The following is a 22,812-nucleotide window of genomic DNA, read 5'->3' as shown; positions in this document are numbered from 1 at the left end:
TGAGGGTCCGTTTCTGGGCTCTCTATTCTGTACCATTGATCTATGTGTCTGTTTTTGTGCCAGTACCATACTGTCTTGATGATGACAGCTTTGGAATAGAGCTTGAAGTCCGGAATTGTGATGCCGCCAGCTTTGCTTTTCTTTTCCAACATTCCTCTGGCTATTCGGGGTCTTTTCTGGTTCCATACATATCTTAGGATTATTTGTTCCATTTCTTTGAAAAAAAGTGGATGGTATTTTGATGGGGATTGCATTCAATGTGTAGATTGCTCTAGGTAGCATCGACATCTTCACAATATTTGTTCTTCCAATTCATGAGCATGGAATGTTTTTCCATTTCTTCGTGTCTTCCTCAATTTCTTCCATGAGTATTTTATAGTTTTCTGAGTACAGATCCTTTGCCTCTTTGGTTAGATTTATTCCTAGGTATCTTATGGTTTTTGGTGCAATTGTAAATGGGATCGACTCCTTAATTTCTCTTTCTTCTGTCTTGTTGTTGGAGTATAGGAATGCCACTGATTTCTGTGCACTGATTTTATATCCTGCCATTGTACTGCCTGTAAGGTGACTGTTACTGTATATGGTATCAACATTTTTTACTTGAAAACTACTATGCACAGTATTACAACAAACATAAAAACAATTCAGAGATTCATGGGTTATTATTATCTGCTAAAATCTAATTATTCTTTATTTCATAAAATAATCTCATTCACTTTAAGTGAATTTAAATTATGATTCATTTTTTCTTCTCAGAGCAGATTGTAAATAATAGCACAGAATTTCAATTGGAGTAGATAAAATTGTTTGATTAATTAAAAGTTTGACTAATATTCCTTTTGTGTGAAATATACTTAGCAGTTCAAAGTGGAAAAAAAATCTAATCCTGGGAAGGATTTTCATCATAGAACTTTAAAGAAATATTGACTTGACAGTTTCCTATTTTATGCTCAATACAAAATTCCATTTCATTTGATTTCTCAGGAATTTCATATATCCTTTAAACATGAAAGATGATTATGTGAGAAGAAAAATCTTATGACCAGAAACCTGAAACAAATTCTATAATTTCCAAGATTATAAGGAGCACTCCTAGTTTACTGAGCTCCATATTGTACAGATTGCCTGCTTTTTGTCCCTTAATTAAAAGACTAAAATCTCTTTCTCATATGTATAAATGTTTTGTTTTAATTTTCCCCAGAGTTGTGTATGTGATCAAGAATAATATTCTAGAAGGCTACAGAAATGATTACAGGGGTGCCTGGGTGGCTCAGTCGGTTAAGTGTATGCCTTAGGTTCAGGTCCTGGGATAGAGCCCTGTGCCAGGGTCCCTGTTCAGCGGGGAGCCTGCTTCTTCCTCTCATCCCTATTTGTGCTCTCTGTTGCTATCTCTGTCTCTCTCTCTCTCAAATAAATAAAATCTTAAAAAAAAGAAATGATTACAATTTTTTCAGAATTAAAAATTGAAATTATTTTGTAGGCCTAAATTAATGCACTCAGTAAAGACCCAAACCTATAGCTTCTATTCCACTTTTAAGGATATTTTTAACTTACTGTGAAAAATAAAAGGGAGGTCTTTTGACATGGATAAATAAGAGATGAATCATGGTATTGAGGAGTCTGAAGTTTATACACAGGGGCTCTCTTTAACAAAAGGATACAAAACTATTAATACAAATTTGGTTTAAATAAAATATTAATTTATAGAGAAAAAATAATCACAACAAAGCACGAATTTATAAAAGCTGACATCACGAACTTCGAAAAATCCAAGACAATAGCATATGTGTGTTAACAAATTGTTTGACATATGTCTACAATGCTTTTTTTCCCCAACATTTCTGGCTGCATATCATTTGATTATCCCTTCATATGACAATGATTTTCTTTTTTTTTTTTAAAGATTTTATTTATTTATTCATGAGAGAGAGAGAGAGAGGCAGAGGGAGAAGTAGGCTTCCCGCAGAGCGGGGAGCCCGATGCGGGACTCGATCCCAGGACTCCGGGATCATGACCTGAGCCGAAGGCAGATGCTTAACCATCTGAGCCACCCAGGCGCCCCTGACAATGATTTTCTAATATCAGGTCTCTTCTGAGTCCTATACAAGTGAAGGGCCTTAAGCTAAAACTTCATTAACTTCATAGTAAATCTGCCTCTATTTATATCAGTCATTTGATCAATGTGTGGCTGTTCAAATGACCTAAACTAGTGACAACATGCTGTTTCAAAACTACATATCTATATATATAGATATCTATAAATCTATCATTTTATCTATGTATGCATATATATACACACACGGACTATATCTCATGCTATAGTTGTTCTGTAATGCTATATATATATATATTCTGTAATGCTATATATATTAATATATATATTTATATTTACTCTGGAAAAGTACATATAGCATTCATTTTAATTTTGGAATGTATGTGAGGTCAAATGGCTCTTCAGGGAAGATATAAATTATATGGTAGGAGGTGGAGTGGAAAAGGATATTTATATTCTGCAAATAAATTGAGATTACAAATCCCTCCTCTATGTCTCCCTCAATTAATGGGGCTGTACTCAGCATTATATAACTCACTATCTAGATCTATAAAATACAAGTGAGATGGAAAGGCTATTTAAGGAATTAATTTGTGGGGCGCCTGGGTGGCTCAGTCGTTAAGCGTCTGCCTTCGGCTCAGGTCATGATCCCAGGGTCCTGGGATCGAGCCCCGCATCGGGTTCCCTGCTCTGTGGGAAGCCTGTTTCTCCCACTCCCTCTCCCCCTGCTTGTGTTCCCTCTCTCGCTGTCTCTCTCTTTGTCAAATAAATAAAAAATTTTTAAAAAGGAGTTAATTTGCCTAAAATGTGCCTTTAATATATAGTTCTTCATTAAAAATTTGTTTATTAATGGGTGAATGAACCAACAAATGTGTGGGTGAATAAAACAACTAACACTATCTCCCATTTTCTTTTCGCTCAATGACTGTTTCTCTTTCATTCTTACGTCCATAAATTGTTCTTCCTATCCACAGTTTTGAAATGGAGTCTGGTCTGCTTTGAGCAGCAGCACATCAAGGCTAACATGAATGTTAATAGTATAACATAGCTATATGCAGTAGGATTAACCTCATCACTATGGACAGACAGATTTGAAGAGTTCAGAGAAGTGCTCTCAAAACTGCTTAACAGAATTTTTTATACTATTTAAAAAGGGTTCCCTGGTTGAATAAACTCTCCATAAGCCCCTGCTGGAGACTAACCACACATATTGCATATTGCAGACACAGGTGGTCCTTCTCGAGATAAACCTGTTTCACCTCTGACAGCACCCCTACCTCCCCCAAGTCCAACATGTTCTTCTTCTGCCCCTTAGAGGGCTTCAGCCTCAGCACACACACCATCTCTGCCCTCTCCCCTCCAGGTTGTTTTTCTACAGTACTGCCTTCCCTCCCTCAGGATTTTCAGGTTGCCCCTTCTTCATACCCCTTCTCCTTCTCCTCCTCCCGGGGGCCCAATCCAGGTTACTAGTTTTCACACATGCCTTGGAGACAAAAGATTATCTTCTAGTTTTTGGATTTCTTTTAATTTATTAGTTGAACAAACCAAGTTAATTTTGTTAAAAGAGTTTATTGAACTAAAATATAGAGCTTCTTGGTAGAGCAAATCTAATATAAGAACAAAGATACTGTTTATCTGACAATTTTACCAGTCTAGACTGCATCTCATGCCATAGTTGTACTGTAAAGTCTAAGAACCAGGCACTACATTTCAGAGGAAATTTTAATTTACTTAATTTTTATGCATTGTTAATCCGGAAAGACTTTAGAAGAAAAAAAGACTAGAATGACACAGAGTTAAAAATAAGTTTAGTAGAAACTATAGTAGCATTTAATTCTCCATAAATGTTAGTTTATAAAAATAACTTACAAATACAGTTTAATACTTTTAATATAAATATATAATTCATGAGGTCCTTGACTAAATTTGAAGATATATATTTCACTGTCTATATCACTAATTGATATACATTTCGAAGTTACCATGCAACTTCTCTTGTAAATGTTTTTTAAAGATTTTATTTATTTATTTGAGAGAGAGAGAGAACATAAGCAGGGGGGAGAGGTAGAGAGAGAGAGGGAGAAGCAGGGAGCCAGATGCGGGACTCAATTCCAGGACCCTGGGATCATGGCCTGCATTGAAGGCAGACACTTAACCGACTGAGCCACCCAGGCACCCTTGTAAATGCATTTTAAAAATATTATTGCCTTTTCAGAAATCCATTTAAGCTCCCCACCTCAAGTGATCCTTATTTAAAAAGGGGCAATTTTAATAATTCATAGAACATTTGGAAACCTCTGTCATTTAACAAGTTTATGACAAAGTTAATTTCACATTTTTTGATATTTTATTGAAATTCTTCTATGATTGTTACATCCCTATGGTTACTTTTGTAGAATAATTTATAAATGATAAGAGTGGAAGTATGGGTGTTAAGTAATTCAGTTGTACTGTTCAAAAATTATAAACATTTTTGAATAACATATCATTACTTGTTTTGGTGAATTACAAAAGGCTTATCATCATAGCCTACTCACTTCAGCATCTTCCATAGAATAAATGGCCCAAGAATGTAATATATAAAATGTGAGGGTAGAGTCCTAAGTTATTTTGGTATTTACAGGACAGTTCCAAGAAGGCTGTCCTGTTAGGATCATGACGCTCAGCAAAGCAGGTTATATTTCATTGATATTAAACCTAGGGCACCAGGGAAATGGACCAGTGTAAACTAGGCAATGCTCCAGTTGAGCATCAGAACCTTCACACAGGTACTTGCAGTGGGTACTAGAGTGCCACTCAGAATAACTGAGGTAGATGGCTAATTGTACAAATTAGATCACTAGAATTGGACTTGGAGTAAAACTTGTATTTGTTGGATTCACCTCAAGACACTGAATACTAGTTCTGAAAAGACAATGAATTTGAAAACCCATTAGACTTTTAAAGGATTCTTTGATATGACAGGATTAGGTTCAGTCTGAAGGTAAAGCTCCTTTAGTGTTTTGAACTCCAGTAACAATACTAGAGAAGATGGAGCCTACTGATAATAACATTCACAGTAGAAGGAATCCAGGAACAGTATTTTATTTTCATTGCCAATTTTGTTACACTTTTTTTCCCCTTAAAATGAGAACACTCTATGCTCCAAACACTTTTCCTTCACTACGTAGCCTGTCAAAAAAGACAAGCACAACACAATCAGTCGTGTGCCAAATTGCATCTGTGTTTCACTTTTTTTTAGAACTTAGTCAACAAAGAACAATTAAGTGAAAAATTCAAGACATCATTTTTTTTCTTTTGCATGAAAGTAAAATGAATCACTGCTCTTCACCTTATTTGGAAGGAAATCTAAAAGAATAGTGGAGACCAGCTGTGCTTTGGCAAATGAGAAGAATTCTTGGTTTTTATATTCTATCCAAACACAGAAACTGACATTCAGCTAAGTTTCAGTAATGATAAAATAAAAACTCTCCAATCTTAAAAGAAAACAGAAATTCTACATTGATTATCTAAACACATGTCTAATCATTTAAAATGAGATATCCGCAACACCCTAGTCAAAAAAACTGGCTCAAAGTAGCAATCTACTAAGCACTATGTTGATTAAACCACAACCACAGTTGTTAAAAACAAAAAAAAGTAAAGCAATTTTCTACATGTTTCAATCAAATACAAAGTATATTTGTTATCAAAAATCAGAAAATATAACTGATTTCACAAACAATACAAAGTTCATAGTCATATCTTATAATAGAAATAAAGAGGCTTAAAAATAAAGAAGGCTCAGAGTGGTATGATATTAGCCTAGAACTTTTTTATTTTAAAAAAAATGTATATTTTTATCAATGCCAGTATATTGCTTTGGAAAAATTACGTGATTAGTTTCTAATGTGTGTGTATTTCCTAAATTTAGAGCAGTAGCTGGCACCTATTTCCTGAGGAGATGACCACATAGGAGTTTTGGTAGAATGGGAAAAAAATAAACTCAATCTCCATGTTAAAAGAAACAACAAAAAAGAATTCTGCCTTCCTCAGCAACCAAAACCTTATTGACTCTTTCATCTCACCAAGCAACTTCTGAATAACTCAAGTTAAAGCCCGTCCTAAGGAAAAGAGGACAGAGACCATTAACAGCATTATGATCATTCTGTGCTTTAAAAGACACATTTTTCCCAGCTCGTGTGCTTCCATCACAATATAGGCAAATAGCACACAGATGAAAAGCCACATCCAGTACAGTTTGCAACTACTCATCTGTAGAAAAATGAGAGTACAGTAGGAGAAACAGATTCTTTACTAGGAACAGCAACCTTGAGGGCAACACTACATACCTTTACTTGTTTAATTGCATTAATCAGAGGCTCAGTGCTTCAGCAAAGTTCAGCTATACACATGAGGCCATAATTCCCAGGCTCCTATGAGAGTAATTCAGCGGCAGTTTCTGTCCACAGCAAGTGTGTATAGCTATTCAAGCCTAGAGAGAGAGCAAAAAAAAATTATATGGCATGATTACCAAGCAATTGTCCTACCTGTATTTAATTACAGAAGTTGATGGAGGAGTCAGGAATTCCTGTTGAAAACTTTCCTTCATTGAAAACACTTACTTGGGTATTTTTGTTTCTCATCACCCCTCTTTGGGCTTTGATAGTTTTTCTCAGAGTAGGGAATCATTTCAAACTTTTCCCAATTATTTGCCCGAGCATTATAACAAACTTCTAATATTTTACTATTTTGGTAATGTTGTAAGGCTAGTCCCAGGAATAAAAACAAACAAACAAAAAAACTTCCAAAGCACATCCAGGAAGGAATGGAGAAATGTTAGTTTCATTTCACAGGTATGCCCTTTACAAACTCTTATCACCTATAGTGATGAAGAGGGGAAAGTGTTGGAAGACTTTTTTCATCCTTCTAAGCTCTCACTAACAGCACCCTCTAGTGTCTCTAGTTGAGCAATGCTTTTTGTCACCAGTTAGGTATGGTATTTCTACAGTAAAACTGCTGAAGACATTAGAGTTCTATAACTACCAGGTTTTCTCCCATTCCTGTATCTTTAGCTTCTGCTGAAATTCATTTGCCCTCTGTGTACCTGCACTAGTTGCAGCTTCATTTTCATTTATGACTTGAATGCCTCAACACTAGAAATATCCACCAATTAAATGTAAGTGTCTGTATAAATTATGATAGTAAAAATGCTTGGAATTGAGAAAGTATTTCTAACTCTTCAAAACACTATTATACACATTATCGTTTTTATATGTCACAATACTGTTCCTTCCCTTAGCAGCACACATGTATGTTTGTTGTTTTTAGAGAGAAAAGTAGAATGATTTCACTTGGGATAAAAAATAAATAAAAATACTTGCTGGATGAACACACCCAGTCTTGTGTGGAAGTGTGGAATCACTATATTGTACACCTGAAACTAATATTACACTATATGTTAACTAACTGGAATTTAAATAATAACTTAAAAAATAAATAAATAAAAATGAATTCTTAACTAAAGTTTTCTCTTTAGGTAGTCCCTAATCCATTAGAGTTTAAGTTTCTTTCTTTCTTTCTTTCTTTCTTTCTTTCTTTCTTTCTTTCTTTCTTTCTTTCTTTCTTTCTTTTAGAAAGAGAAAGGAGGGGAGGAGTAGAGGGAGAGAGAGTCTTAAGCAGACTCCACGCTGAGCAGGGAGCCCAATATGGGGCTCGATCTCATCACCCTGAGATCACAACCTTGAGATCATGACCTGAACCAAAACCAAGAGTCGGAGGCTTAACCGACTGCACCACCAAGGCACCCCTAAGTTTCTTTTTTAAAAAAATTTACTTAACGTCTTTATTTCGGAACTCTTAGAGAGTGACAACTTTTTAGCTTAATGTCAGATACTGTGCTAAGAACTTTAGATGCATTATTTTATTTAAATATCACTATAATAATTTGAGGTAAATAAGGTTATTATATGCATTTTTTGGGGGAAAGAAATTGAAGCTTTTAGGATAGCTCATTGAAAAATATGTATATAGGCACCTGGGTGGCACAGTCAGTTAAGTCTCTGACTCTTGGTTTCTGCTCAAATCATGATCTCAGAGTTGTGAGATTGAGCCTTGTGTTGGGCTCTGCACTCAGCATGGAATCTGCTTAGGTTTCTCTCTCTTTCTCCCTTTGCCCCTCTCCCCTATGCACTCTCTCTCTCTCTCTCAAAAAAACAAATAAACCTTACAAAAAGGAAAACATATATAATTCAAGCCACATATGTAATTTAAAACTTTCGAGCAGCTACATTTAAAATATTGAAAACAAAAAGGTGAAATTATTTTTAATAATGTTTAACCAGTTAGTCAAACTATTATCATTTAATCATAGAATTATATAAAATATTAATGATATATTTTACATATGTGTGTATGTGCATGCACTAAATCTTCAAAATAAGGTATGTATTTTATACTTACAGTGCATCCCAGTTTAGATTAGTCACATTGCAAGTGCGCAATAGTCTCATGTGGCTAGTGTCTATCTTATACAATACAGGTCCAGAGATTAATTTGCCCACAGCCACAGAGCTAAAAAATGCCAGAGCCAGAACTTTAAATTTGGTCTAAAATCACAGTTCTTTTATGAACCACTGGGCATCACTGCCTCCTACTAATTGCAATTGTTGCAGATGGTTAAAATTAAATATGAAAAAATATACAGAATGTAATTCATCCAGTATTACAGTTTTATGGCCACATGCCCACCTACTTTCTCAATAACAATGATTATTCATAGACTATAACATTTATGAGCAAAGTTCAATGCAAGTTGTTGTGGACAACACAAAGATGAATGGGATTTTATGCAAAATAACTATCACTTGATACAAAGTACCATTCTCATTTATCTGGATGGCTTGTGCATTCTCTGTGCAACAGAATACATGGAAGTCAAATTACAATCACATTGCTTGATAAGGGGTAATTCAATGCAAGGGCAACTGAAATCTCAGAATATTTGATTTGCTTCATCAATCTCATATCAATGGTGGTTTTGCTAGTGAGATGAAAATGAACATGAATGGGAGCTACCAAATTTCATCTCTCTGACTCTTTTTTAACTAGGTTTCCATGGCTGATTTAAGGACTCACTCTTTGGAGTACACATCAGAGTAGACCGGCTGGGTCTTTTTCACATTAACACAGTATTTCTCAGTTTTAATCAATTCTTACCAGCCTGAGAAACATCCTTACTCATTGAAGTATTTTAAATCTCTTCTCTGATCCAGTCTATAATTATATAATGGCTTCATAGTTTAATCTTCACAAATTAGACAGATTTCCATGTTTCTAGGGTACACATTACCATAATTTCCCTTTTCTGATTTTAGCAGAACCCCAGATCAAGTTCCAAGTTGGAACACTGAACAAACAAAATACAATAAATGTCACCGCTCCTTCATGGTATTTCCTCCAAAAAACAAATTCCTACAGTATCCTTTTAACTTTTAAGGGCTTTTGTTAATTATATAGTTTTTAATGTAAAGCAAATTCTGAAAATGTGTAGCCACACAACTGGAGGACCATATGCTGAGAGTCAGCATAATGGACTGGATATGACATGGGTTTGAATTTCCCAACTCTCTATACTTTATATCTATAGAACCTTGGGCATTTTATCTAGCCTCTGTGAATCTCTGTTTCCTCATTTGTTAAAAAAAGAAAATGAAGCTAATAATAGCTATTTCACAGAATGGTTTTGAGGATTAATAAGACAATGTATATAATATTGATGGTGCATAAAAAGTATTCAATCAAAGATTCCTTCTTTTTGTATGTAAAAAGAGTTGAGTCCCCATCAGTTATTTTAGAGTTAAAGTACCAGGAGGAGAGCTTTTGCCACATGCCCTGGCTTTTGGTTATGCCATTGCTCATTGATGCCACCATCAGACAGAACACAGGAGAAGAGAAAATGGGAAATATTTTCATTATTTTTAGATGTGGATTTCTGTCATTTTAATAAACAAACTGCATTTCTCAGATGATTTTCTGATTTACTTAGTTTAACTGTTAGTCTCCTTGGTCTGTAAGTAATGTTTCTACTCTACAGAGATAATTTTCTATTGGACTGCACACTTAAAACTAAATGCTGTGCTGTACATTATAGAATAATCCAGATTAACTATAAAGCAACCATGTAGCTGAATTTAGAAGTTATACACTCTGGGGACGCCTGGGTGGCTCAGTCGGTTGGGCGTCTGCCTTCGGCTCAGGTCATGATCCCAGGGTCCTGGGATCGAGTCCCGCATCGGGCTCCCTGCTCCGCGGGGAGCCTGCTTCTCCCTCTGCCTCTGTCTCTCTCTCTGTCTCTCATGAATAAATAAATAAAATTTAAAAAAAAAAAGTTATACACTCTGAATGGAAATCCAGAGTCTGTTACTCTTCAGCTCCATGGTCTTGTGCAAATTATCTGTCTTCTATGAATTTCAGTTTCAGGAACTGTAAAATGTAGATAATAATATTAACCTCTTGAGTCTGTCAGGATGATAACTAAATGCTTCATAACAATCACTGATTAGTTCTCTCCTCCTGCATTGAATTTAGACGGAAATTTTAAGAAATCAGTTAATTGGTATCTAAAGTGGATGTTATATTTTAAAACTATGGTCTCAGTATTCCATGTTCACAATTGTTATTAACTTATTTTTTTAAATAAGGTATCGTAATAAAAATTTAAAAATGAGGGAAGTTGAAAAAAAATAAAGTTGATGTTATAAATGATTATTAGTGCCCCGAGAGTGCCTCCATGGCACTGTCTTCAGACTGTCCTGGATCAATCAGTGATTTTATTTTCATTGAGTTCCTGCCATCCTCTATGGCAGAGTATTATCCAGAAATGCAAACCCTAAGAGTCAGAACTGTAACCACTTGATAGCTTCTAATTTCATCTCAAAGACATTTTCCTAGTTTCCAAGAAGAGGACAATGCATGTGCTGAATACTATGAATAATGAAGGCAGAGTTACAGGAGGAGTAAAATGTAATAGTAAATACTTCAATGTGTTCTCTCTCATGAAGATCACACTGAACTGTGGTGCTAATGACACTCTCAATAGTAGATTTACATGTAAAATAAATAAATAAATAAATAAATAGCAAAAGGAAAAGGAAAGTGATATGAGGATTATTTGAATGAAGGTTTTAACCTTCAAAAAATATCAGAAATTGGAAAGAAGGCAGTTATGAAGATGGAAATGAACATACTAGGGAAAGAAGTCATAAAGATTTGCCCTTCAATGATTAAAAAAAGCGCAAAACCAAAACAACTACCAAAAATTTTCCATGAAGAAGCTATTAGAGAAAATCAACTCATGATAATTAGCATTTTTCCCCTTCTTGATGTTCTACCCTACGCAGATGCATTCCCTCTTTCATTCAATAGACAAAAAATAAAAATGAATAATGTGCTCTTGGCACCCAAAAACATTATCTACTTTTACTCTTTTTATTTCAGGAAAGAAAGTCTCCTCCTCAAGACAAAGCAGAGCACTAGAAAAATAAATCTTTCTCTTGGTTAAACATGGAAAATGGATTTTTCCCCCTAGAACCCAACACCTTTCTGAAGAGGAATTTACTGGTTCATTCTCTGGCCTCTGGATAAATTTAAGGACTCACTCTTTGGAGTAAAAATCAGAGTAGACCGGCTGGGAAGGTTTTGGTTGTTGCTCCTCTTTTAATCCCATGACTGGGACGGGGAAATTAGCCCTGTTTCTAATACCCACGACCCAGCAGAGGCATAAACCAGCCACACTGCCCCTCCTTGCTTTAGTGTTCTTGAGAAACCTGGCACGCCTTTGCCCGACCTGGCGTCACTAACCAGGCAGCTGGAGCGCTCTGGCAAGCACCAGTCTTGCGGGCTCAGGGCTGGCTTCCTCCCTCTCTTGCATCCTTTCCTACCTTAGAAATGGTGTTCTCCACACCCGCAATGCTGCCGGGTCTCAGGCAGCAAAGCGCTGCACCTCACTAAAGCAGCCCGAGGCCACCGACCTGCTTACTCTCCTATGTACTTGTTGTCTGGGGTAGCCAAATGCTTGATCTCTCTGCCACCCCTCTCTGCCACCCCCCGGACATCAATCTGAAAGGCAAGCTAGGTACCAGACCTGGCTCACAGTTGAGTACGATATATGCAGACCCAGTCTCTTGGCTCCAACTGCGGTTTCGCGCGGCTCTTGCCCCTACTTCCACCAGTTTGTCTTAAGTATCCTTTGTATGAGAAAATGGTGCTTTGAATGCTTGTTCTCTAGCAGGGCCATCAGGGGGGTCAGGAGAAAAACACACATAACAAAAATGAAATAAAATTTCTGCAAGATAATGTGAATGAGTTAAACCTAAAAGGAAGCCAAGACAGCAGCGAGTGGAGGGCCGAGAGGAGCAACGCATGCCCTAGTTCTTACTCTGCAAAACCCGCAGCCCGAAAGCGGCGCGTTTTCCCCAGCAGCGGGTCCGCACTGGAGCGAGCAACCAGCACACACTCTGCCGCCTTCAGGGGGCGGCAAACAGTACTTCCTAAGCTTACCGCCGTCTCGCCCCCGCCCTTCTCCCCTGATTCTCTGTCTGCCGGGAGGGGCCGCTCCCGGAGCGGTGGGAGATGTGGGATGCAGAGAGTGGGGACCAGAGGGGGTTACCCAGCTGTAGGTAGGTGCTGCGCCATCCCCTCCCAGCAGGCGGCCCGGACCCGGGTTTACTTCTCCCCTCACCCCCGCCCTCCACTTACTCAACCCCCCTCCTTTCCCGCTTCTTCCCCTCTATCTAGTCCCTCCCCCTCGCCTTTGAAAAGGGCTGGCTCGGCACGGGCTCCATGCAGTAGGTGAACCGTCAGGGTAGGAGGATCTGCGAGCCCGCTCGAGCCAGAGCTACACGCAGCGGCCCGCGTGGCAAAGCAGAAAGCAAGCTGAACTGAATGCGCCGAGTGACATTAGCAGCGGCGACACAGGCCGCCCAGGCAGCCCCGGCGTACTGAACAGCCTCAGAGGCAGCCTCCACGACTCCAGCTGCTTCAGGGACTGTGAGCTGTGGCGGTTGAGCGCGCTACAGCAATTGCAGTCTCGGTGGAGCTAGCGAAAGCCTTTTCTCTTTTTTACTTACCATCTCATTCTGCTGTAGAGGCTTCGTTCACTGGGTAAGTATCGGGTCCGGGTGCCAGAATAGAGTGCGGCCAGTGAGGCGTGAGTACCGCACTTAGTACGCGGAGGCTTCCCGCTGCCCACTCCTGGGGTCTTGACTATGACAAGAATGATTTTAGAGACGCTTCTGGTGTCCTCCCTTTCCTCTTCCCCCATATGTTCCCTGGAGGTAAGAGAAAGAGCAAACCCCACAGGTGAGCGCAGATAGAATATCTTTTAGGCACTGCCACCGCTTGGCTTGGCTTGGTTACTTTGAGAAAACTCTCACTTCTGTCAGAAAAGTGTCCACTCATGAATTTCCCCGACATTGGCCCTGCAAAAAGGTCTTTCACTTTAACAGATACAGTCAGCTTCAGCCAGGCTGAGGGAAACTCTAAGATTGGGGCAGGTGCTGAAAAAAAGATCATACCCGGGACTCTGGCTAGCCTGGCAGAGCGGAGGGAGCTGTGCGCTTGTATCTCTGGGGGCTAGGGGTTTGGATCCCAGCCACGCTGGCTCTAACCTTTGGGGGCCCGACCCTTGGCACAGAGTGAAGGAGAGCGCAGCGCGCCACGGAGCGCGCAGGTTCCCCGGGCCGTTCTGCCTGGTGCTGGCCTCCCCGCCTTTCCTTCCCGCCCTACTTATGGAGCTGTGCTCAGCCAGCAGCATCTGCTGAATGTGGAGGTGGTAGGTGTGGAAAATTCTGCCTAGCTTTAAAAAAGAAATTTCTTATAATCGTACTGAAAAATACACTTTCCTCATTAAAAAAGAAAAAAAAAAGACTTGTTCTAAGAGCGTAGCCGAACGTAAAAGGGTCTCTCTCTCACTAAAGAAATGACTTTTAATCCCTTAGCCAAAAAAAGTCACAAAACAGCAACAAAAACAAGACCGCCCACCTAGCCCATAAATGAATAGCGTTTATTAAGACAGAACCTAAAAACAGTTCTCTCCAGAAAAGAATTATTTTTTTTTTAAGCGCGTAGCCATAAAACAGCCCTTTTTCTCGAAAATGAATGCCTCAATAAGGACGTCATCAGAAAAGGTGACTTTTTAAAAGCGCATAGTCGCAAATGGGTGCTTTTCTTTAGAGACTTTAGAAAAGCAGAGAGGCAGGCTGCCCTCGGTTGGAGATAGAAATTACATATGAACGCTTAGCCACAAATTGACTTCTTTTCCTTGCCAAAAAGCGGGGAGGTCCCTTTCCAAGAGTGTACAACGGGAACCACTTCCTTTCCTCCCCAAGGAAACACTTAGAATTCAACTGAAGAGGGCCTCTTCATTTCCATATGAATTATTCCAGGTTTTGCCACTTTGGCCGCCAGGCGGTTTGGGGTGGGGTCGCCCGGGTGCCTTTATGGAATGAGCGTGCACACGCATCTGTAGGAGGGTCCTCGCTTCTCCGAGTGGGGTGCCCTTCCAAAACGTTGGCTGGGGGCTGGGAATCGAAACTTGCGCCACTGCGGCACACCCACAAAACAAAGACCTAAGAAGAGAGTGGCTAGCACAAACGAATAAATAAAATTAAATAGCAAGAACAAAACGAAAGCAAGTCCTTGTGTGCAAATATCTCATGATGGCATTTAATCCTAGCACAGGAGCTGTTTTTGTATTGAGGAAAGTATGCGGAAGGAAGTGTTTAAAAATTGGGATAGGCCGGGAAGCGGGTAGAAAATATGCGGAGGGGGCGATGGTTTTGGAGGAGTGCTTGCATACTCTTAAGTGCTGCAACAAGGAAACAACCTGAGGATAGTGCAGAGAATTCTGAACACAGCGCAACATCTGAGAAGGTAGTGGTGCTTTAGGACTAAAGCGACTCTTCCTCCTTCCATAAAAGGTTAAAACAGGTGTGACTCGGAAAAAAGAAAAGGTTACTCGCGGGCACCTTCTGAACTTGGTAAAGACTAAATAGAATTCCACTCTTTGAAACAAACTCGCACAATCACGGCCGGAAATCTAAGCCTCAGGGCTGTGCTTTAGCCTGCGTATTTCGGGGGTGGGATGGGCATTTGAGAGCAAGTAGAAGTAACAGTATTTGTAGATGTTTCCCCCTTTCTTGCCTTTGTCTGGTTCATCCGAGGAAGTGCGGACGATATGCGGGCGGTTTTGATGAATGAACCAAGAGACAGACGCGCTCAGGTCTAAAGATACCTTTCTCCCTCTGCTAAATTAAGAATACCCTCGCGCAGTTCGCAAGGGCTGAGTCCAGCCACACTGCCACCGTGCTGCTTCTGCCAAGAGGTAAAGGAAAGCCTCCACCAGCGAGGCCCAAGAACCTTTTTCTCCAGTCGCCTTCGCCTGGGCAGCCCCTCCTTCTGGCAATGATGTCAGCCCATGAGAGGCAAGGCCAAGAGAAAGCCGAGCCTGTAGTCCCGGTCGGGAGCGCGATCAACCCTGCCCCGCGCGCTCCCGGTACGCAGCCGCCCTCGCTGCCTTTGGGCCTCCTACCCGCGCTCTAGGTCTCCGCCCCTCCTTCCAGCTCCCAAAAGGCGCACCGAGACCTGGGAGGCGGTAGAGACTAGTGCCGGTTGGGGGTCAGGGGCTTTGAACCTCGGGATCAAACACAGATTGAGGATCTCCCCTCATTCTTTTACTTCCCCTACCCCCCCCCCCGTTCTCTTCCCCCTTTCAGTTTACACCTTAACTATTAACTGTGAATTTACTTATTTAGCGGCATTTTAGAGGGCACGTTCTTCGGATAAAATAATAGTTACCAGTGTTAAATGTCCGCTGCTTTCTCTCCTTCCTGGGTGATAAAGGAAGGGGGATGTGAAGACCGGCGTCTCTAAAATCCCGTGGCCATCTTTTCTCCCTAGAAAGCGAAGAGGGCCTTCTTGGCAAAGAAATGGTGCGGCGGGGAAGGGGGTCAAACAAAGGCGGTGGCGCTGTGTGAGGAGTCCCCTTCACTGAAAGAGGGACTAGAGACTGGGAGTTGTGAAAAGAAAGGTTCTAGTTGCTGCTGCTGCTGCTGCTGCTGCTGCTGCTGCTGCTGCTGCTGCAGAGAAGAGGCCACCGTGCTCCTTATAATGAGGATGCACAGTCCCTGGAGACCGGCGCGCCAAATCGGGAAGATTCAGGAATAGGATTTTTTCAAGACAGAAGCCCGTTTAGGCTTCCTCTCTTAGTTTGCTTTTCTCGTTTTAAGGAGCAACCCACCTGTTTTCCTGAATTTGAGGCTAATCCTTTACCTCTGGTTGCTGACAATCCTTACTTTAGTTTTGGGAGAAGGACCTCAGCGCGCAGTTGGAGAAGGTTGCACAGGGCAAAAGGGAGGGGACCTAGACAGGATGTAGTTAACTGGGCCTCAGAACCTGTTACCTTCCCAAGGAAATTATGTTCAGAGAGGATCACAACAAACTGCTTACTTACTGTATGTTGGTTTGGAGGCAGGTGGGAAATTTGGGGGAAAGGAAGCAGTAGAAAAGAATTGCTATGTTTTGTAAATCTAGGATTTTGTTTTCTTCTAACCTTTGACAGACAGCTTCCCTTACGTGGTATATCAGAAAAGTCAGCAAACTTAAACTTGCTGTGCGTTTGAAATACAGAAATGGGAAGGAAACACAGACCAAGCATAAAAACACATTCATTTTCTAAAGTTCAATTATTCGCTGAGGGTTGAAAGGAGTCTTTTTTTTTTTTTTTTTAATCACCCAAATGCAATTCTGATGGACACCCAAGAAGTGTTGGTTTGGGCAGCTGGAATCCCTGGCAGAATGGATTCCAGGTTTCACACTATTTATTCTCTTGGTATCCAAAACTTTGTTTTTTTGCAAGATAGAAATTCCTGATAGAGAGCTTCCAGAATGCTGGTGGCAGGAAGAAATCTGGTAGAAACTTAGAAAGCAGAAAATTCTCCTTTTCTCTATGCAAATCGTCCACAACAGCCTTATCTAGGATTTGTAAGATTCTTGGGGTAGGAGGGGAGCCACACCTATAAGGAGACTTTACATTAACCACTGGCTTTAGCCTACTTTGACAAAATATGTATGGCTGCCACATTTTCTATTAGTAGGAAGGGAAATTATTCAGGGGATGAAAGTTTGAAATCTAATTTTCTCCAGGAATCTTGCTTCACATATTTTAAAGGAGGTGTCATCTGTGTATTTATTTGCCAAAGTATCCATAAACATTAATTAGTCATCTACTGTGTCAGACAATGTGCTAGGCTCTAGGAATACAAAAGAGAATATGAAAAGGTGGCTTGATGCCTCTGTGAGCCAGGACACTCATAAATTTAAATACAATGTGATAAATGTTCTAACTGAGCATAATGGAGGAGAAATTAATTTTTGTTAAGAGATTGAGAAAAGATTCATAAAGAAGATGTTTCTCTGGCTTTGAAAAATAAGACATTCCTAGGCAGTGGCTAGCCAGGAAGTAGACCTGGAAGAGCCTCACAAAGACTAAGTAAGGAAAGGTGAGGGCCTGATGTCCCACTGTGAAGTTAAGAGGTATGTGTGTATTTTGTAGACATAGGCCATCTTTAAAGTTTTTTTCAAGCAAATATGTTAAAAACAACAAGCAGGTTGAGGAAATTGGGTAGTAGGTGGCACACAATAGAAACATTTTTGTTGTTTGTTTTTAAATGAATATTTGAATAAATTAATGCATTTGGAAAAGAAAGTGGAAGCAAATAAGTTAAAAATATACTGCACTGGGGAGGGTATGTGCTCTGGTAAGCGCTGTGAATTGTGCAAGACTGTTGAATCTCAGATCTGTACCTCTGAAACAAATAATGCAATATATGTTAAGAAAAAAAAAGAAGAAGAAGAAGATAGCAGGAGGGGAAGAATGAAGGGGGGAAATTGGAGGGGTAGGCGAACCATGAGAGACAATGGACTCTGAAAAACAAACTGAGGGTTCTAGAGGGGAGGGGGGTGGGAGGATGGGTTAGCCTGGTGATGGGTATTGAGGAGGGCACGTTCTGCATGGAGCACTGGGTGTTATGCACAAACAATGAATCATGGAACACTACATCTAAAACTAATGATGTAATGTATGGGGATTAGCATAACAATAAAAAATAAAAAAAATATGTACTGCAACATCCAAAAAAGGGGAGGAATTAATGAAGAGGGCCTAAAGTAAATCAGTATAACTAAGAAAGAAAGGAATGCTAATTTGGGGAAGAAAATTTATCTTTAGTCATAATCATCTATCCACTATATCTTGATACTCCTCTCATCTTCCTCTCCCAGGCATCCAAGTTCTCCATCTTCCACCATGAAAGTAAACTTCTTAAACCACTTGCAAGCACACTTATCTTCATTGCACTCCATTTTTCATATATTGCTCTGCATCATCTGTCCCACCCTTCCCATTTCAGCTTTCTCTCTACCCAAAATCAGTCCCTTAATCTTGGCTTTTTCCTCCCTTTAGGCCCAACAAACACCGCTATTTCTATTCTTTTTCCTCTGCTTCTCTGTCTTCCCTCCCTGCTTCTTCTCTACGTTATCTACCTAAGTTATTTCTCCACTCATCCTCATTTTACCTCCTCCTTCCCACTAGCTACCTTGCACTCTCTTCCCCTTCAGTGACCTCAAAGAAGTTAAAAAAAACAAAAAACAAAAAAAAAACAAGGAACATCTTCCTCAAACTCAGAGATTTATGAAATTTTCCTCAGCAAGATTTCTTGCTATCTGTGTGTGTTTTTTGCTATTTTATTTCAAACAATATTTATGATGGAATTCCTTAGATTTGTTATATTTTTCATTATGCCTGAAAATATCTGTTTTCCTTTGGTTACAACTAGGGATTCAAATATTGTACATTGGGGAATCCAAATTTTCTGAATTTCTCACTACACTCTCCTGAAATTGTTTCTCTGCATCCCATCCTTTCTGGTATGTTCTCTTCCCGTTCTTTTATGTTTTCAGTAAATGTTTCTTTCATATTTTTATTTCCCTCTCCTTTTTGCCTTGTGGCTCAAATTTATATATTTTGATAGGGTGTTCCCCTTAGACAACCCCACCAAACACAGACACACAGGATTTTAAGGCCTTTGTCAAATCATGTTCATACCAACATATACAGCTACCATGTCAATCTTCTTCAGAGGCAAAGGAACCCTTGTTTTTGTTTTGTTTTGTTTTGTTTTTACTACATTCTTAGAGTTATTTTTGTGTGTGTGGAAAAGGGACAATTCTTAGATCGTACATATTTCCACATGTAGTAGGGTTGGCTGAACCTTTCTTTACTGGGAATTGGGGAGGGAAGAAAGAGTATGCTGTAAGAATAGATTCATTCTTTCATCAATGACATATTTAACTTCTACTTTTGGGAAAAATAAAAACATATAACTACATTTAATTGGATTGACTTTATATTATAATATTCCAAATTACATGTCATTTTCTGAGCAGAGTTCTATTATCTGAAGATGTTATTGATCATTCAGTATCCAGAATGAAGAAAACTAGGTAAGATGCCTTGATACTCCAGACTAGCTTATGATGTTCACATTAATCTAATCCTATCTGAAATGGTGTTATTTTTCAATAGAAGTTTATCATGAAGGCATCGTCCCTAAAATGTGGTTATCTTTTTTTAGGAGAAAACATCAAATGACCTATATGCCATGGCCCCTTAAGATTTACACCCTGTGCAACACTAACTGTAAAGTACAGGTTTATTACAGGGAGAAAGCTATTTTAGGGTGAAAAGTATCTTTTAGGGTTTGGTGACATCTGTGGAAAGACTGCATTCTCATTATCAAACAGTAAAAAAATTGGATAAAGAGTTTTCCAATCACAATTTTCGAATTAGAAGAGTGACTTGGCAGAAATCATAAATGCTTCTATGATCTTTTGCACTTTAAAAATCCTCAACTAATAAGGAGTTAATATGTCCTTTTAATTGTCTTTAATGTGTTAAGCATCAAATCAGTATAATAGATTTTGAAAGTGAGAGTGATGATGGCTATAGTTGTCATTTCCAGCCCAGATCTGAAAGAATGATTTTTTTTTTCTACCTAATCTCAACTCAAATGTGTAGATTTGGGAAGACAAAAAAAAAAAGGAAAGGGAAAGAAACAAGAGACTAAATCCTCCAAGATAATTTTTCTCTCTTTAATAAAAACTATTTTAATGCAGGATCTTTAATAAAAACTATTTTAATGCAGTTACAATGTAGCTGTAAAGTGCTGCCTTGTATTTGCCCCCTGCTCAAAATAAAGCTGTTACCTTTCTAGCCCTGTCCGCCATGGTGCTTAGCAGCCAGGGATGCATGGTCTCAGACATGTTTACCAAGTAAAACACTGACTTGAGGGATGCCTGGGTGGCTCAGTCGTTAAGAGTCTGCCTTCAGCTCAGGTCATGATCCAAGGGTCCTGGGATCCAGCCCCGCATCAGGGAGCCTACTTCTCCCTCTCCCACTTCCCCTGCTTGTGTTCCTCTCTCGCTGTGTCTCTCTCTGACAAATAAATAAATAAAATCTTTAAAAAAAATAAAAACTATTTTAATTAATATAATATACATTCTAGCATGACAGTAATAAAAGTAATTTGCTGATGAATTTTAATTAAACTATATAAAAATTAATTTCTTTTTAAAAATCTTTAAGTGATTAGAATACAGGTTGAGATTTGTACTGATTTTACAATTCATTTATTGTTATCATATGAAATGAAAATAAAGCATTAAGATTTCTACCACACTTTTGTTTCAATTCATTCTCCTAGTCTAGTACCTTTAGTTTGTACAGTATCCTATATTTATAGCATTTTTATATTTATATCATTTTGAAAGTATATATATTAATGTTGTGTCAAAAAACTGAGTAGAAAAAGAAGGAATGGTTATACCTATTTTTTTTTCAGTGGGAAAACTGAAGGTCAGAAATCAAATAGGCTTTCCAGATGGTAAGAGGGGAAGCGTATACAGGATTGTTGGTTTTCAGTCTCCAAACTTGGACTTTTCCCAGGATCTCATCTTGCCTTTCATTTCTTTGAGTATATTTTCTCAAAGTTTTGAATGTAAAAAACAACAAAAAATGCTTCTTGTATTAAAAAATAAAGATCTTAAAGACAAGTATGTTCAAGTATATTTAAATGAGTTTATCAATTAATGGGCTACTTATGTCATATTCTCCTCTTATTTAGAGTCTATGTGCACTACCCTGTAAGAATTATATGGTAAAAATAGTAAGACTATTGAAATTTAACAGTACACAACACAGAGACACATAAACTTCCTCTATTTTATTTATAGGAAGAATTCAAATTATGGCATATCATAATGATACTCCATAAAGTTTAAGTTTACTTAATATAACAAATATTTTGTGTTATATCCTAATTCAGTTTTTAGAAATCTATATTTTTTATATAAGAGTAATTTTAGGGAATATTTTTCAATGATTTTTAAGTATTGGTTTTCTTCTGACATGCCATCTATGAAGCAACATCTTTGGGAATTAACTGTGTATAGGTTTGGATCATATCAAGCGAAAGAACATTAAGCTTCCAATATGCAAATCATTGTTGTCTTCAGGCTTCTAAACTTTATCCCATGGTTTTTAGTATGGAAAGTGTGAGCAAAAGTTTTATTTAAATTGTGTGAACACAAGGTATTTTATGATTTATATTTTATTAGTATCTAGAGAGTGATCTTGGGCAGCTAACTTAATTTCCCTGGAGTACAATTTTCCCAAAAGTAAAATGAAGAAAAGGTAAATTATTTCAAGTCCATTTCCAATGAAAAAAAATATGATGTTTTACAAAAATCAATAGTCATATAAAACATTCTTTCTTTGCCCCGTGGTACTGCAGGTATTACCAATTTTACTGCATTGATCCATTAACTATTAATAACTAAAAAAGTATTGCTTGCCCAGTATTATATTTCTTTAGAGTGAGGGTTGGACTATGAAGGGTGATCATTAAAGAATTTAAAGTAGTACCTGCTTTGAGAAGCTTACATTCTGATTGGGCAAAACCAATGAACAACAAAAATGGCAAAGTAATATATAGTCACATCAAATTAAATTCAACATACATTGAGTGCCAGGTGGTACATTGCAATATGCCAAGTATGGTCCAGGTTTTATAAACTCTGGAAGTAAAGGGGACCAGAAAGATCATTTGGTCCAAACCCTTCATTTTACAGTAAGTAAACTAAGGGTATAGGAGTTCATGTAAGGCATTGGGTGATAGCATTAATTAATGTACTCCACAATCTTACCTGTTTCCTGCTTTGCTTGAATGCAATAATAGTTTTCTACCTTATCAGAAAGTTAAATATATCCAAGACTTGTTTATTTCTTTGGCTTTATTAAGCTCAAAAATTTCCCAATTTGATTCAGATATGGAAAATATTATGTTTTCCACATTTTCTTTTATTTTTTATTATGTTATGTTAATCACCATACATTACATCATTAGTTTTTGATGTAGTGTTCCATGATTCATTGTTTGCGTATAACACCCAGTGCTCCATTCAGTACGTGCCCTCTTTAATACACATCACGAGACTAATCCATCCCCCCACCCCCTCCCCTCTAGAACCCTCGGTTTGTTTCTCATGAGGAATTCTTAATCTCAAGAAACAAACTGAGGGTTGCTGGAGTGGTGGGGGGTGGGAGGGATGGGGTGGCTGCGGGACTATGGACTCTGAGAAACACATTTTCTTTTGAATTTAGA

The 22,812-nt window shown here is 38.5% G+C and overlaps 1 protein-coding gene and 1 long non-coding RNA gene across 11 annotated transcripts in view; one reads left to right on the top strand and one right to left on the bottom strand.

Moving 5' to 3' along the window:
• Positions 1-16,144, bottom strand: part of LOC145717813 (uncharacterized) — a 45,359-nt gene extending 29,215 nt beyond the window's left edge. Inside the window, exons 1-4 of one of the 2 annotated variants that reach the window (XR_014141261.1) lie at positions 15,890-16,144; positions 13,162-13,362; positions 12,177-12,316; positions 6,385-6,527 (exon numbers count right to left, since the gene is read on the bottom strand). This is a non-coding gene — a long non-coding RNA (uncharacterized LOC145717813). The remainder of the gene's footprint in view (positions 1-6,384; positions 6,528-12,176; positions 12,317-13,161; positions 13,363-15,889) is intronic. The other variant, XR_014141260.1, reaches the window with a different exon arrangement.
• Positions 1-22,812, top strand: part of PCDH11X (protocadherin 11 X-linked) — a 606,781-nt gene that overhangs the window by 95,654 nt on the left and 488,315 nt on the right. For 5 of the 9 annotated variants that reach the window (XM_081808556.1, XM_081808553.1, XM_081808554.1 and 2 more), the window contains exon 1: positions 12,650-13,195. The exons of 1 other annotated variant lie outside the window; for it this stretch is intronic. The gene's annotated coding sequence lies outside the window, so the exon portion shown is untranslated. Of the gene's footprint in view, positions 1-12,642; positions 13,196-22,812 lie in introns of those variants that run through there. 3 more of the 9 variants (XM_081808558.1, XM_081808549.1, XM_081808551.1) reach the window with 3 other exon arrangements.

The sequence above is a fragment of the Leptonychotes weddellii genome, chromosome X (genome assembly GCF_054177405.1).
Source record: "Leptonychotes weddellii isolate Sample4059 chromosome X, ASM5417740v2, whole genome shotgun sequence".
In the NCBI taxonomy this organism is placed as follows: Eukaryota; Metazoa; Chordata; class Mammalia; order Carnivora; family Phocidae; genus Leptonychotes; species Leptonychotes weddellii.
This window is presented reverse-complemented; position numbering and strand designations above follow the sequence as displayed.